At 33.3% G+C, this 18,343-nt stretch overlaps 1 non-coding gene across 1 annotated transcript; it reads left to right on the top strand.

The window, feature by feature from the left end:
• The first annotated feature begins 14,060 nt into the window (after positions 1-14,060).
• LOC121216614 (small nucleolar RNA R71) lies at positions 14,061-14,167 on the top strand. Its single transcript, XR_005912795.1, has one exon. It is a non-coding gene; the product is annotated as a small nucleolar RNA R71 (small nucleolar RNA).
• Positions 14,168-18,343: the final 4,176 nt, after the last annotated feature.

The following is an 18,343-nucleotide window of genomic DNA, read 5'->3' as shown; positions in this document are numbered from 1 at the left end:
TTGATACCAACGAGAATGATTACAAATGGAGAAATTGCATAGACTACCAGAAATTAAACAAAGCGACTAGGAAAGATCATTTTCCTTTGCCATTCTTTGTTCAAATGCTGGATAGACTTGTAGGACGAGACTATTACGATTTTTAAATGGGTACGCAGGGTACAATCAAATTACAAATGACATTTACATGCTCGCACGGTATGTTTGCATTTAGACGCATGCCATTTGGTTTATGTAATGCACTTGCTACGTTCCAAACATGCATGATGGCTATTTTTTCTGACATGATTGAGAAGTTCTTGGAAGTTTTTATGGACGATTTTTCAATGTCCGGAGATACTTATGATGATTGCTTAGCCAATCTAGCGAAGGCACTAGAGCAATGCAAAAAAACAAACCTTGTACTCAATTGAGAAAAATGTCATTTCATGGTACGAGAAGGTATTATTTTTGGGAACTGAATAACGAGACAATGGATCGAGGTTGATAAAGCCAAGGTAGATGTCATTGAGAGACTCTCACCTCCAACATTTGTAAAGGGTGTTAAGAGCTTTTTGGGACATGCCAGATTCCATCGTAGATTCATCAAAGACATTTCCAAGATTGTTTAACCCTTCTGCAAATTATTGGAAAAGGAGACAACATTCAACTTTGATGAAAAATGTTTGAAAGCTTTTAATGATCTAAAGAATCGGTTAGTTTCGACACCAATTAACATCACATCGGATTGGGAATTTCCATTTGAGTTAATGTGTGATGCAAGTGACTTCACAGTAGGATCTGTGATGGGCCAGCAAAGGAATAAAGTTTTTCATCCCATCTACTACACAAGTCAAACTTTGACGGCGGGCTCAACTAAATTATACGATAATCGAAAATGAATTACTTACTATTGTTTTTTCTTTTGACAAGTTTCGATCTTATCTTGTAGGTACTAAAGTAACGATTTATACGGATCATTTGAAAATTAAATATTTTCTCGCTAAGAAATATGCCAAGCCTAGATTGATCCGATGGATATTTCTATTTCAAGAATTTGATCTAGAAATTCAAGATTGAAAAGGGGTAGAAAACCCTGATAGCAAATCACTTATCTAGATTAGAGCCTCAAGAGGGAACTTCTACTCTTGTATCCATACAAGAAACATTCCCAGATGAATACATACTTAAGGTAAGTCATGCCATTAACACCCCTTGGTTTGTTGATTTCGCTAACTATTTAGTCTATGGTTTAATGCCCTTTGATAAGACATATCAATAAAGGAAAAATTTTCTTCACGTTGTGAAGTACTATTTCTAGGAAGAGCCATACTTGTTCAAGAAGTGCGTAGATCAGATGATCAGGAGATGTGTGGCAGAAAATGAGGTACATGAAATATTATATCAATGCCACACAACTCCGAGTGGGGGACACTTTAGAGGTTCATGTACTACGACCAAAGTATTACAAGCTGGATTCTTTTGGCCAACTTTATTTAAAGATGTGTACGCCTATGTAAAAAGATGTGATCGATGCCAGAGGGTTGGAAATGTTACTAACAGAAACGAGATGCCCCGAACAAATATCATTAAAGTAGAATTGTTCAATGTTTAGGGTATTCATTTCCTTGGTCCACTCCCTCCTTTTTTTGGTAACAAGTACATATTAGTAGAAGTAGACTACGTATCTAAGTGGGTTGAGGCCGAGGCATATTTGACAAACGATGCCAAGGTACTGACAAAGTTCTTGCAAACATGTGTTCACAATGTTTGGAACTCTAAGGACTACCATTAGTTATGAGGGGTCCCATTTTGTGAACAAATGGTTGAAATGATTACTCAATAGACATGGAGTGAAGCACAAGGTTGCCACAACTTACCAGCCGCAGAAAAATGGGCAAGCTGAACTGGCAAACAAAGAGATAAAGGTATACTCGATAAGGTAGTTTGTCCAAACCGACGAGACTGGTCCAAAAGATTGGATGACGTTTTATGGGCCTATAGATAACATACAAAACACCTTTAGGGATGTCTCCCTATAGGTTGGTATTTAGGAAAGCCTATCATTTACCCTAAGATTTAGAACACAGAGCTTATTGGGCTCTTCAGCAACTCAACTTAGATCTCAAGCTTACTAAAGAAAAACATATGTTTCAACTTAACGAGTTAGAAGAATTCCAAACGTTCTCATATGAAAATGCCAAGTTCTGCAAAGAGAGATTCAAAGCATGGCATGACAAGTACATTCGAGTTCGAGAATTTGAAGTACGTCAGCAAGTCTAACTATTTAATTCTAGGTTAAAATTCTTTCCAGATAAGTTGAATTCACGTTGGTCCGGTCCATTCACCATTCACTAAGTTTTTCCATATGGAGTTATTGAACTCCACAATAAGAAAGGTAATTTTCAAGTCAATGCTCAACGTTTGAAACACTATTGGGGGATAAAATTGAGTGGGACAAAAATCATCGCTCATTTTATCAGATATTTAATTTTTCTTGTTTTTATTAAATAAATGGTTTAGGGTATAGTTTCAAGATTAGTATGTTAAATTAATTTTTTCTAGGAGATGGAACTTAAGCGAGTCCGCTTGTGACCACTCCAATCTTTCCTGTGAATTGATTTTAACATAATCTTTCAAGAAATTATTCCCTAAATGGTAAAATAATTTTTAGATTTTCAAATAAAAGGGTCAATTTTGATCCAAATTTTAATTGCAGCTCAATTTTCAAATTTTCTCTAAGTTTAGGTACTTAATTGAATTATTTGAAAATTTTAGTTGTTCATTTTGTAAATATTGAAATTAACTGTCTCTTTTCGTAAATATTTTTAAACAACTAAATAATTTTTTTTGAAATAATAAATAAGGATGATAATAACTAATATATAATTATATTTATTATAATGTATATTAATTATTATCAACTTCGCATAGAATTAGAATTAGTTTAAATTTTATCATATTTTAATTAAAATTTTATTTTAATAAATAACGTAATAGAAATTAATATATTAATATACATTATATTATTTACTAATTGTTATTATTTCGACATGACATTAGGAATTATAGTATTTTAGCATTATTTTGTTCTTAGAATTCTAGTTGAACTCTTTCCATCTATCACTTTAAATATCACCTCATTAATCCATTATTCACATAGCTCACCATTCATCAAATCAATTTTCCCATACACCCTTCCCACCGTCAGCCTTAGCATCCAAACCCACCTAGTGCCGCAACTCCAAACCACCACCAGCAACAGCGCCCAGCAGACCACATTGCCTTTGCCGAGTGCACACTTGCCCAACAACTCTCGCACTAGCTCTCGCACACTGCTGCTGCCAACTGCGTTGCCTATTGCTAAAACCACAACACATTGCTACTCTACTCGACACACAAAGCTTTAGCCCAACACGTCACTACTGGCCCTAGCTCCAATGCTGCTCACGCATGCACCTGCCTCTATCGTACCACGCTGCTAGTATTTGTTGTCCTAGCTGTCACACCTACTCATGCTACGCCTACACACTATTGTTGTTCCTTACCTCTATCTCGTGAACCCTTGTCACCTTGGCACCATAATTACCATTACAATTAGCCATCATCATCACCACTCTCCAACCAACCCTCATTCGAAATATTTTGCTCCATATTATTTTATTAAATTTTTACTATTATACAAAGGTGGTAAGAAATTTTTTTCCTAAATTTCAATTTTATTTAACTATTTAATTCTTCAATTTAGTGAATTATTAATATTTTATACTAATTGAAAATTTGAGAAAATATTTGTTTCCATCTTATGTTCAAGTTAATCAGGCCTCACAAAAGAACCCGTGCCTCTGTCACAAAACAAATTTCACTGTGAGGAAGCCAAGGCAAGATATGATAGCATCTTCAAAAATCAGCAAATTCTCCCAGAAAAAGGCTTTACACTAAAGAGAGCAACTACATCAATTTCATGGCGCGCATTCAACAAATTGCTGAAGCCCTCAATTAGGAATTATTTTGTGAGAAAAGACCAAGTGCGGATGAAGAGTTAGTTCGTGAATTTTATGTGAATTTGACCTCAAGAAAATTAACGAGTGTTTCTATCCGAGGAACTAAGGTACCAATAAGCTCAAACGCTATTAATGAATTCTTTGAATTACTTGATTTTGAAGACGATAAATATTCTTCTTTGATGAGAAATATTGAGGCTGAAAAATTACAAGAAATTCTCAAGGAACTTATAGTTCCAGGTTCTAAGTGGATTGTGTCAAAGCATGGAACTCACACTTGTCGTAGAGAATATTTGACACCATTAGTGAAGGTATGGTTCTATTTCATTCGCTTCAGCCTTATGCCTATTTCACATGGGACCACAATCTCATTAGATCGAATGGTCTTGTTATACTCGATTTTAACGGCAAAGATCATTGATGTAGGAAAAATCATTCTAAGAGAAATGTAAAATTGTGCCGCTCGACATTCTGGCCGAACATACTTTCCCTTTACAATAACAATTTTGTGCTTGAAAGCTAAAATTCTTGCAAACATAAAGAAGACAGGTTATTGCCAAGGCACAATCACAGATTAGGAGCTCTACCGAATAACTGGAGATTCTATTCTGTAGTAATGAGTTGAATTGAGTGAGGATCCCAAAGAAGAAGATCCCACAGAGATTGAACCAATATAGTCAGTTGAAATCCCTGATAAGGCAGAACCAATTGAACCAATAACTGAATTTGACATGGCAACCTCAACATTCAAAACTCAATCGCCTTGCCTAGATCTTTGTGGTAAGCTGTCAATGTTGATGGACATAATGCAACATATGCACTGGCAGCAACAAGCTTACTAGAGATATTCAAAAATATGGGATGACTCAATAAGAAGCGTTTTTATGAAAATATTTCATAACCCGTTTATTTTTGTGCCTAAGTTTCTAGATTTTATATTTGAACCATGGAGTGTAATATCGAAGAGGGAACGAAGTGATTCATGCAAAAACAAAGACGATGGAACAAAAGATGAGTTGGATTATGAGGGATCTGCAAATAAATAAGAATGGGGTCTTTTCTTTATATTATTTTCTTTCCTTAGATATTTAATGTTTTTAGGATTAGGCTCTAATAGGATTTTTTTCTAACATAATAAAATAAGAGCTGGAAATCATAAATAAAAATGAACAAGTTGCAAAATAAGAAGTGTGGCAATAGATATGTACATGTCTAGGATTGGATCTAGAGAGAGCTTGGTACTTAAGCAGTCAAATTAACTCACCTTCTTTTTTTCTAAAATCCTACCTGGTGTATAGTATCTATTCACTTCTAACAATAAGGACATTGTTCATCTTAAGTATGGGGGCCGAAAAATTGGAAATAAATTTTTCCCTCTCAGAATAAATATTTCTTTTAATTATGGTTAGGTTATATTTTGTTCAAAAATTTGATATTTTGTTAAGTATGCTAAACTTCAGTATGAATAGAGTTCTATAATCTCAATAATTATTATGTTAGCTGAATTATGACATAAATGTACTCTTAATAAAGTATGTAAATCATACCATAAAATTTTTAGTTCCTTAAGAAAGCTAGGCATGCATGAAAGTTTAAGTCTCTAGAATTGACTTAGTAATTTCTTGAGGCGAAATCCTAGGAAGCATGGAATGTTGAAAATGATATTAGACAAACTTTTGTTTGGATAATTTGAGCCTTTAAATCCAACCTTGAAGAAATTTTATCCCTTGCAACCCAACTTTGAGACTATATGGCCTAATTTTATTTGAACATTTGCAATATTTAGCCATCACTTCTCTCATAATTATCTTTAAATTATCCCAAACACTAGACTCAATCTATTTAGAATATTCCTTCAAAATAAGTTTTGAGGAGTTGAAAAGAAGTATCAAATGCTCAAAAAAAAGAGAGAGAGAAAAAAGAGCATATGTACTTGAAAGAAATAGGTGTACAAAAAAGCATGTAAAAGTAAAATGAGTTCGTGTATTGGAGGTAATTATTTCGAAGGTTTAATGCAAGTTGAGTCTAGGGTTTTTAGCCTAAATTTATCTATCTCTTACCTACCCCTAGCCTAGCCATGCTACAATCTATTTAGAAGACCTATTGATTCAAGTTTTATGCTACCTACATTAATTAAGAGAATTTGCTACGTTCTACATATGAAGGGATAAAATCAAATTGGTAGGGATTTAACATGTCTTTTTTGAGAAATCATTTAGTCTATTTTTGCTATCATAATAATAATTGAGATTAATTTGAACAATATGTATACTTCAGTGGCATAAACCTCAGAATTTTTTGTTCTTGACCATAAGTATACTAACATCATAATTATGGGAAGAATGTTTTCTGAAGGAATTTTTCAAAGGTGTTTCCAAGAGATTCTTTTCAATTTTTGCATTACTCGGGACGAGTAGTGAATTAAGTTTGGGGGTGTAGAAACAAAAAAATATATGGGCTTTTTCATGCCCTTTTTAACTCAAATTCTTGCAGTTTCGTAATAATTCTTCTCGAAAAATATAATTTGATTATAAAATAATGAAATTGTACTTAAATTAGTAAATTATTGAGTTTTAATTAATTTTTTAATAAATTTTTCATAAATTTTGATTTATTTCGACAGATTTGCACAAAACGTGAAAATTGGCTCGAGAAACACTACTAGAAGCTCAAACCGTGAAATGATTTCTGAAGCACTGAGGCAATTTGAATTTTTAGTCTAAGACGGTCCAAATCATGAATATTAATACATAATATAATTAATTTTGATTTTAATTTTAATCCAATTTATTTTGGGTTAAATAAATTATTATTGATTATATTATGGAAAGGAGACCCAATTGTGTTAATACGAAAGACTGATCCAAATGAGCAATCAGGCTACCCAAACCCGTCCAAAATGCTGACCCAATTAGCTCAAATCAGCTGATTTTTTGACTTGCCAATCAGCCCTTAAAGTCTCCTCGAAATCGCATTCAAACCCCTCTACTTATTATGCTTTTGAAGATTTTCCCCAAGCTAAATTTAGTAAAGTTTGAAACATTCAAAACTTTACTCCATGTGTGTCGGGCAAGGGAAGTGTGTGGTTGCTAATTATTTTCTATTTTTAACAGCCACTCCCACCTATAAATACCCCCTTCACCTATTCATTCAACACACCACTCATTCACACTTCTTTCTCTCTTTCACTCACTTTCTCCCTTCCAAAATCTCCCTTCGTTTTCCATTTTCTTTCTTGTCCCTTCCTTTCTTATTTCTCCTCTTGAGAAAGAGCCTTCTTCTGTCTTGGAGTAACAGCACTTGAGTGTTCGTAGAGGCCTCGAATTGACTAAACGAGTAGAGAAGAAGAAGAGCACACCAGTGACTTCAGAGAGACACTAAATTTGTTTCTAGTTCCCTAATCTTTTATTTTCTTTATTTTTTTATGATGAATGTTCATTGTTTTGTTATTCTTGATTTAATTAAAATGGCTTAAATTTAATTTGTGATAGATGATTGCATTCTGTTGTTTAATTTATTAAAAATCATGTTTGTGTTGTTATAGGTCTTGTTGATTTGTTCAATTAAATAAAATCATGTCTATGTTATGCTTGCATTTGAACTGTAAGGTAACAATTGAATTAATTATTAAGAGGATTGAAATTGTTATAGGTAGCTGACGGTTAAATTAGAGACGGTATTAAACAATACATTAGCCTTGCATAACTTGTAGGATTTTTTGATTAAATTGTTTTAATATAGAGATATATTGTTACCTCACTTAATCTTTTACATACTTATGAAAATTGAATTAGTTGTTTGAATTTGTATAGAGATATGTACAATAGATTATTTTAATTTCATAAGTATGTATATGCATTAACACATTTGCTTATTAAAATTTGTTTAACCGGTTGAATTGGCAAAGAGATATAGTCAAGAGATAAATGGATTTTGGTAGGTGAGTATGTTCTTAAGTTAGCAAATTGTCGAGTTGCCATGAATTAAATTCGTAACAAACATAAACATGGTTCTGGTAATGTTAAGTTAAAAAATGCAATTGATCTAGCTCATTTATGTCATATTGATTAAAACTTGTTTTGAAATCATGCATTCGAAATTGTTATTTTATTTTATTTTAATTAGTTTAAATATTAATCTTAATTAAACCCCTTTTCATATCATCAAATTTTCACCACCAACTTGTTAAATTATTTATTTCATAAATATTTCTTTGCACAATCCATGTGGGTACGATAACTCAACATTTACTTGTCACTTTATTACTTGTTGCTATTGTGTACACTTGCACATTTCCATCGTTCCAGTGAGGTCATGTGTCAGGACGTGGGGGCCACATGGGCGTGCGGGCTCAAAATTCTAAGTTTTCCCCTAGGGCCATGCATATCGTTCTAGTCAATCATAGGCCTTCTGTGGGGTCGGTATGTGATCAAATAAACTGTAAAATATGAAATCTAGTCATCTGCTAGTATAAATTTTGATACCTATTTGTATATTTAAGAAGTCATATGATAAGTAAAGCTTATAATAGGCGATGAGTAACCTGAAAAAATGCTATATATGTTTGTATCTATTTTGTCGTGCATGTATAACTGTAGCATGTTTGATTTCTGTTCTGATCTGTATTTACGTCTAGAATGGGTTATGTTATTTGGAGGAAGTATCTCTGTGAGTGGTGATAACTCGTCTGTTACACTGGCAGCTCAGCTGCAAATATTCTAAAAGTGGCATATTGACACTTAGTGATGTGTAGGGTTGGATGGGTGTTTCATACCCCCATTGGGTGTGTTGGGATGGTAGGAGATGGTATGTAGTGGATAGGGGTAGGAAAATATGTTTGTATTTGTACTACTCTGTTATAATTTTGTTGCTGCTAAATTTTTTTGATATAAATTAACTGTTCAAGTTATTGTTACACAATGAGTTTCGAAAACTCATACTCTTTTGACTGATATTTTCAAGTAATCCTCAGACTTAGGCGGGTCAGTGCCACGGGAACTCGGTTACAATAAATTTGTTTCATTTGATTCATTTAAATTTGGGATTTAAGTGTTTTATAATATTTGGACTATTTTGGGATTGTTTTGGTTTTGGGATTTTATTTTCTATTTGTGCATGATACTGTTAAAAATGCTTTATCGAAAATGGCAGTTTCCTGCAAAACAAATATTTTCGACAAAATAAACTTGGGTTTTTTAAAACATAATGATCTAAGAATTTTCACTGCAAAGTAATCATTTGTGGGAAATGTAAGTAAACATCATTTTCAATTAAAAGTTAAGTTAGGTGTGTTTTCTATTAAACTGGGGTTTTAAGTAATAAAATTTATGACATTTTCCAAATATTTCGAAAACTAGATTAATAACCATTTTACGTAACATCTCCATATTTTGCCATAACTCCTAGGCTAGGTTTGGGGTGTTACATTTTCTATAATCGATGCATACACGTCATCCCATCACTATTCGAGTTGGGATTAGTTCGTTCTTGTCATTAGTTACTGGCCACCACCAAACGTGTGAACGTTTGACTAGAAAATACAGCACCAAAAATATATTAAATTAGATAAGAGGTGTCATCAAGTATATGGGTCAAATTGTAATTTATAAGTGTTACAACGGAACACCAGTAAGTATTATGAGGATCGTACCCAAGGGATTGCAGATTGAAGAATCTTATTATTAAATTACTTATAGAAAATAATTACTAATCTAATTTATTTACAAGTTAGTAGTGTGAATCCAAATTAAAGTAGTGATTAAACTAATTAAATTACTAAACCTAAATTAACCTAATGGAATTTCCTATTCCTAGTGTAAAAAATACAAGCCTCTAGCCTATTACCAATTAAATTCCTGATTAACATGCATAAGATTAACTATCTTAAAACTTCGAATTTTTAGTGAATTAGCTATTAATTAACCAGTATTACCTCCGAGCCTCTAATAATTAACTAGTCTACAGATACTCACTTATCTCCCGACCTCGGCTTCTTTACCAAGATAAATTATGATATACTTGGCAAACTTATCTCTCAAACTTATTTAACCTAGATGACTTCCTAGGGTTGTCAATCCTCGGGTTTAAGCACACATAATTTAAACCAACCAATTCTATGATAAACCTTTATTTTTTCGTTAATTAATCGACTTATTTAGTTAACAAATTCCATAATTGAATCATGCAATATATAAATAAAGCACAATAATTTATCGTAATATTCATATAAACATTAGTTGATTAAGCTAACGAAATATAAATAAGTGAATAAAAGAAAGATATAAAGAAAATTTTCATTGATAAATAATTGAAGCGCGGTTCTAGAACAATCTCTGCTCATGACTGCCTCTAGACGTACCAACGTCCAGAGTAGAAATCCTACACAAAAGATGGGAAAGGTGGTATCCACAAGTATACATGTCAGGTTGTAATATAGTTACAACAGAGTAGGTAAGTACTCCGAGGATTGTACCCAAGGGAGGTGAGCACTAAATTAATTCTAATCTAAACATAAACAGATCTAATTAGTACTTTAACCAAATTATATTACAAAGAATTAAAAGAAAGGTTTTTGATAAGCTATACTAAAAATAATAAGAAAATAAATAAAAAACAAGAAATCAAATAATCGAATAAGTACCAAAGCTGGGCATGGGTGATTAGCTCATCTTGGTAGTCATAATAAACTATTGTCTTGGGCTTTCTTGTTCACTCAGCTAGTCAATACCCCAGCAAGATCTTCCGATACATCTACTGAAATACTGAGTCGGTAAGAACTACTTATCTTTCGACCTCACAATCCAAACTGATTCAGGGTTAAGGTGTTCACGGATAGGCCATACCAAAATTGGGTTAATTCGCACATTGATGACTTCCTAGGGTTGTCAGGCCTAGGGTTTCGATTATTCCTTTTCTGAATAGCTAATCCGTTAAGAAATCCTTATAAAATAGTTAATCATTCATACCTCCACTCGTTAATCCCACACAGGAGGATTAATTCCTCATAGATCTAATAAATAATATAAACTTGAATGAAAGAATGAACATAAAGAACAATTCAAGAATAGAGTTTAGAATAAGCTTGATTTGCATTTGAATTTAAGCACAGAATCCTCATAGAGTTTGATAGTAATTCTAGAATCCAATTTCTCCACAAAAATAAATAATAAGAACATAAATAGAAAACTTAAGAAAAGAGAAAATATAAAGACTAAATCTAAAGAGAAAATTATATAATATGAGAAAGTGTCCATAACATGTGCTACCTATTTATAGACTTAGAATGATCATCGTCCTTAACCCTAGGTTAGTTGTCGTCCTCGTGCTTAATGTTTGATTGTATGAACCAAAACACCCCTTGCTCATAATTATTTCCTATACAGAGGCGATGTTGCGACACACCAGGTTCTGTGTCGCGACAACGAGGGCAGTATGCTCAGCTTTAGGGTGTCTTTAGGGGTATGTCACAACATCCTCACGCTGTGTCACAACATTGGGTGCTTCCTCTATTGCTCATTGAAAGCTCTAATTGTTGTGCCTCCTCCATGTGGGGTTACTACGTAGAAAATTAAAATAGGACACAAAACAACCAATAATCTACCATTAACCCTACTCCTAAAAAAATCAATTTAAAATCATCTAAAAATTAATACAATCTTTAAAAACAAAACTTAAAAAGTTCAGTCATCCTCCCCTTCCTCTTCGCTTTTACACACCTCTTCCTCTTGCTTAGGATGCATCGGCCCAAACATAACTGGCGTGTAATTATGTACCCTAATGTTGTTTTGTTGTGCAAAATCCTGAAATATTGGGCTCGATTCCTACATCTAATGTATCATACAATCCAAATTTGGATGATTGCACTCTCCAACTTCTTGTTGAGTGGTTGGTTTTGCTCTCCTTTGAGATGAAGTTGGGGCATCTGTCGCCTCTTGTTGACATTTGTTCCACTCTTTTATCCACTTTGCCCGAAGCTAAATGTATTGTGTGAATAGAGTGTCTCCGATGATGCTTCGAGATGGCTTCATTTATTGTTCTATGGATACTACCTAAATGCCTACTCGTTTGCATAAAGCCGTCATCAAGTGGGGGAAGGAAACTCCCACCTTCTAGCCACTGACGCATCTCTTCATATTTAAGTAAATCCATTTCCTAATGGATACCTTTTTTTGAAAAAAAAGCATAAAGAAAAAACGCTCGGAAAGTATTCACATTAGACACATTTAAAGTAGGAACAACTCGTGTGCATAAAAATTGAATCTACATTTTAACTTCAGGAAACATTATAGCTTGATGAAATGAGGTTAGGATATTGGTACTTGGGCGATATTTCCATTTGCCCCTTCTTTCTGTTAAAAAGTTTATAATGTAATCCATATATATATCTCAAAAATACTCTAAGTCAATGTCATCAATAAAATCTTTTTCATAGTATGGAGCATTATAAAAGTCACAAATAATTCGAAGGGTTATTCGCACTTCTTTCCCTCACACAAGTACCTTTTCCAATATATGACATTCGATATTCCTAGACTCTTGGTCCCATAAAGATGCATAAAATTCTTGAATAATAGGGACCACAATAATGTCTTTTGGAATCATCCAAAAACGTTCCCACCTATGATAATCATCAACAGATCAAATCTCCTCTCTTGAATGAAGGTTTTTCTTTGAAGTTCTACAAAATATTTTTCAATATTTGGGTTTGAGAAACTAGAAGGGTTTAGAACCGTCAATGTTCAATTCATTAGTTCTTCAAATTTTTCTACAATGCACGGCGTTCTTAAATTACAAACTAATAAAATATCAAGAAATTAATTTCAATGGTATAGTAAAAATTTAAGTTAAGAACTCTTAACCTCGTGTAAGTCATGGGATTCCTCATAAAATTCATTTTTTTGTTGTTACTTTCAGTGTTTCCCGTCCTTTCTCTACACCGAATAAGATTGAAAGAATAAATTTTTCTAATAAACTAAGAAGGTGAAGTAAAAAGTGATATTTAGGGTTTATGGAATTTGAGAGGTTTTGAGGGGGTTTAAAGGGTTATGATGTGTTAAAATGGTCAACAAGTTTAGTAAACTTACAAACTCGTATTCATCCTGCTTTTGCATCTCTTCTAATCTCGAAGGGAACAATATTTTTGCAACGATAAAATCTTTAGTTGTTTCTATCTCTGGCTCAAATGCCAGTGTAACTACTTCCTCTGGTTCAGGTTCATTATCAGTTTCTAAGGGTTCTTCCTGAATATCATCAGTATTCTCTGTATGCATCTCTTGAGTTTGTGTCTCTGGGGTACTTAGTACTTTACCCGAGTGGAGCGCTATTGCTTGTACGTGCTCATTCCCTTCTTTACAAAAATTATTTTTTGTATTACTAGGAATACCTGTGCCAATTTGTCTTTTTTTATCACCCATAATGCTCATCAATCAGCTCATCTGATCTTCAAGTTTAGTCAATGTTCTTCTTGAATTGGTGCACTTAGACTACACCTGTTTTACATTCGTTCTCATTGATTGCATCTCTCCCTCGATTCTGTCCAAACATTGACCACATTTAGTATGGTAATTCGGGTTTGACCTTTCTTAGGGTTTCTTTAAATAAAAAGGTTGATAGTTAGAATTTTTAACTTGGTTCAAGCTATTATCTCCTCCTTGGTTTCCTCCCCATCTCAGATTCAGGTGATCTCTCCATCTAGGATTTTATGTATTTGAATAGGGATTTTCACCCCTATTTTTGATGTAGTTCACATCATTGGTAGGATTGTTAATATAATGAAAGAGTGGTTTGTCTCCTCCATAAACAGACGGTGCATTCTTTTCAGCCTCTATTCGGTTGATTTTTTCCACTAATTATTGGTATCTGTCATCCTCCTAGACAGCCTTTACCATAGATGGCCTTTAGTCGTATGTATATCGTTCAGTTGGCCGCTAGCAGGAGTTCATTGCCATGCTTTATATTAATTCGTACGCATCCTCATACGTTCTGCTCATTAAGGCTTCTCCTGTTGCTTCATCTAATCCTGACTTCAAAAGCACATCCAACCCATTGTAAAAAATTTGCAGTCGTAACCACTCAAGCAATCTATGGTGTGGGCATTTCTGAATTAGCATATTAAAATGCCCCCATGCTTCGTGAAAACTTTCCCCTTTTAACTGCTTGAACATCAAAATTTCCCTTCTTAGCAGGACCATCTTGCTAATGGGGAAGAACTTTTGTAGGAATTTCCCTACGAGTTCATCCGACGTCGTAATTGATCTTGGTGCCTGTGAATCTAGCCAAGAGAAGGCATTATCGATTAATGAAAACGGGAACAATTGAAGATGAATGGCATCATCAGTAACCCCATTGTACTTGAAGGCATCACAAAGCTGTAAGAACCATCTTAGATGTTAACTCAGATCCTATCATTGTTTCTCGAAACTGTAATTTATTCTAGATCATAGCTGGCTTAATCTAGAAATTATTGGTCATGATAGCTCACCTCGTTATACTCCCTTGAACCATGTCCAGATTCAATAACGCATACTCTCTCAGAGTCCTCTCATTACATGCCATATTTATATTTGCATGTACTTGTGGTGGTGGTGGATATTCTAGGTTGTTATTGTTAGCCTCATCGAACAGCGGATTCTCATGTGACAGTAAATTTCATTCAACAGGTAGCTGATTCTGGATTGACTGCTACTGTTGTTGTTGTTACTGTCGACGATTTCTTCAGATTATTCTCTCTAGATCTGTGAATGGCTCTATAGGTGTTCTCCTATTACGAGCCATACACTAAACCCAAAAAGATAAAATTAGTAGAATATAAGAAAATTAAATTCATAACTGTAACCTAAAAATTTCCTAATTATTCTATTAGTATGAAAAATTTAAAACTAATATAGTGACATTACCTTCTCGGCAATGGCACTAACAACTTGACTGCCTCCGGATGTACCAACATCCAGAGTAGAAATCATACACAAAAGATAGGGAAAACGGTATTCGCAAGTATACGGGTCAGGTTATAATATAGTTACAACGAAGTAGGTAAGTACTCCGAGGATCGTACCCAAGGAAGGCAAGCACTAAATTAATTCTAATCTAAACATAAATATATCTAATTAATACTTTAATCAAATTATAGTACGAAGAATTAAAAGAAAGGCTTTTGATAAACTATACTAAAAATAATAAAAATTAAATAAAAGTAAAGTAAATAAATAAAAAACAAAAAATTGAATAATCGAATATGTATCAAATCTGAGCATGGGTGATTAGCTTGTTTTGGTAGTCATAATCAAATGTCGTCTCGGGCTTTATTGTTCAATCACCTAGTCAATACCCCAACAGGACCTTCTAATACGTCCACTGAAATAGTGAGTCGGCAAGAACTACTTATCTTCCAACCTTACAATTTATACCAGTTCAAGGTTAAGGTGTTCACAGATAGGCCATACCAAATTTGGGTTAATTCCTACCTTGATGACTTCTTAGGGTTGTCGGGCCTAGGGTTTAGATTCTTCCTTTCCTAAACAGTTGATCCGTTGATAAATCCCTACAAATAAGTTAATTATTCATACCTCCACTTGCTAATCCCCCAAAAGAGGATTAGTTCCTCATGGATCTAATAAATGTTATAAACTTGAATGAAAGAACATAAAGAAAAATTAAGAAATAGAGTTTAAAGAAGCCTTATTTGTATTTGATTTTAAGTGCATAATTCTCACAGAGTTTGATAGTAATTCCAAAATCTGATTTCTCCACAAAAGTAAATAACAAGAACAGAAATCAAAAATCTAAGAAAAGAGAAAATCTAAAGACTAAATGTAACAGCCCGAATTTGGGGCTAGTCAGAATAGTGGTTTTGGGACCACAAATTCAAAGAGAAAAAATTTTATTTTCTTTACATTTTTATGGTCTATGATTTCACAAAATGATTTCGTGAAAATTTAATTCGAAAATTTTGACGTTTGGGAACTCAATTTAGTCAAAAGGACTAAATTGTAAAAAGTGCAAAAGTTGAGTTCTGTATGTTAGAGGTGTCTAATTGTTATGAAATTTCAAATTGGAGGTCTTTATATGGTAATTAGACCATTGGTTAAGTTGGTGGACAAAAATGGGTATGGTTAGGCATGTTTCCAAAGTTTTTCATTAAGGGCATTTTGGTTATTTAGTTATTAAAAAGAATTAAAAACAAAATTAAAAGCCAATTTTTGTCCATCTTCAACCCCTAGGCCGAAAATTGCATGGAGAAACCATGGCTAGGGTTTTTTCAAGCTTCCAAGCTCGATTGTAAGTCCGTTCTATCCCCGATTTTAATGATTTTTACGTTTTTGAAATCCTCGTAACAAGATTTACCTATTTTTACCATTGTTTTGAACTAGGGTTTGTGTTTAAAAATTTACCCATGAATGATATGCATGTATTTTGATGTTTTATGGAAGAATATGAATGTTTGGAGTGTGATAAATGATTTGTACTAAGTAATTTTCGATGAAAAATGCCTAAAAGGATTAATTTGTAAAAGTTAAAAAATATGTCACAAGTGTGTGAATAAGTGAGTATTGTGGACTGCTATAGTTGTGAAAATGGTTCAGCTAGGCCTAAAATGCAAGGAAATTGATTAAAATTATTTTACGAGCCTAGGGCCAAAATCGTAATTTTGTGAAACTTTAGGAAAAAATGTAATTTTTCCAAAGTATGATTTTTGGACTGGAATGAATAGTGTGAATGTTATATAATTTAAATGTATTGTTATAAATCAAGAAAGACGAGAAATTGAAATTGATAGATAAAAAGAAAAGTGAGAAAAAGTGAAAATTCCCGAATGAACCTTTGGAATAAAAAGGGATACGAATGAAGTGCAGAAACGATCACATGTGTGGCACGGATTGTGTGTAGGCCACTATGTAAAGTGAAAGTGATGGTCACGTGTGTATTACTATGTGCAGGCTACTACGTGTACCGAAATGATGGGTCGCATGTGTAGCACTATGTGTAGGCTACTATGCGTACCGGATAGTTTCGATCACGTGTGTAGTACTATGTGCATGCTACTACGTGTATTGGATGGTAATGGTCACATGCATAGTATTATGTGCAGGCTACTATGTGAACTGAACATCATTAATTAGTAAGGTGGTTGCTATGTGCTGATTCCACCGGACATCATTGATTAATAAGGTGGTTACTATGTGCTGAATCCACCGAGTATCTGTTATTATTCCAAAGTGTTCATCGGGAAATTGACTAAGTGTAATTGAATAGTGAATATAGGTGTGGAATTGAATTGAATATCGACTTAGAAATGGAAAAGTGAATTTTGAATTGAATTGTGATTGAAAGTGAAAAAGTGAAATTATGAAAGAGTACATTTAGCAATAAAACAGTTTAGACAGCAACAGTTGTGTGACTTTGAAAAATCACAAAAAATGGTGGATATTGAAATAGAGGCTGAATAATATATAAAATTGAACCTGAATGAGTCTATTTTCACATAAAAGAAACATAGAAAGCAAAAGAGTTATATATTTTGAGCTATTTGAATTTTAGTTAGACAGCGTCAAATTGAGTTCGGAATCCCTTGTTCTGACTTTGGAAAATTTTAAAAATTGTAAAAAACTAATTATGGGATAAAGTTTATAGTTTTAGAATCCTCAGTGAATCTATTTTCAAGAGAAACAAATAGAAACAATACCCGAATTTTGTACAATGAGATAATTAATTTTTAGTGAAGGGAGGTCAGAACTGTCGAGTAGTGAAATAGGGGAAATTTAAAGAATAAACTGTACAATTTGGCTAAACCAAAAATTCTAAAAATTTTATGGTAGTAAGATATGTGAATCTAGTTTTGGGGAAAATTTACGGATCTTAATTTGAAGTTCTGTAGCTCCAGGTAAAAATAATTTAGTGACTCTTACTCGAATAGGCAGCTTTGAATATACATGTGAGTGAATAGTAAAATTGTAGTTAATGTTGTTTAAGTGTGTTATACACATTAAGGATGTGGAATGGAGAGGAGGAGGAGGAAAATTGGAAGAACATATGAATGATTTGTGTATAATTGGCCATACGCTCGATTATAATCAATAAACGATTGAAAAGAAATGATGTTTATAATTGTGCATTATTAGTTATAGTTAAAGTTCATGTGAGAATATAAAGTTTCATAGTATGTGTATGTGGTATACTTGGTATATCATTTGGTATGTAGCAATGTCAAAAATGGTTTATGAATTAACTCATGTTGATAAGTTTGATACATAAATAAATGTGGTGCTTATCCATGCTTATAATGCTTATACTATATGTTTATTTAGCTAGCATGTTTGGTGTGTATGCTTAGGCTTTGGCCAAGTTGTGGCTAGATTACGCCA

The sequence above is a fragment of the Gossypium hirsutum genome, chromosome D04 (assembly GCF_007990345.1).
Source record: "Gossypium hirsutum isolate 1008001.06 chromosome D04, Gossypium_hirsutum_v2.1, whole genome shotgun sequence".
Classification (NCBI taxonomy): Eukaryota; Viridiplantae; Streptophyta; class Magnoliopsida; order Malvales; family Malvaceae; genus Gossypium; species Gossypium hirsutum.
This window is presented reverse-complemented; position numbering and strand designations above follow the sequence as displayed.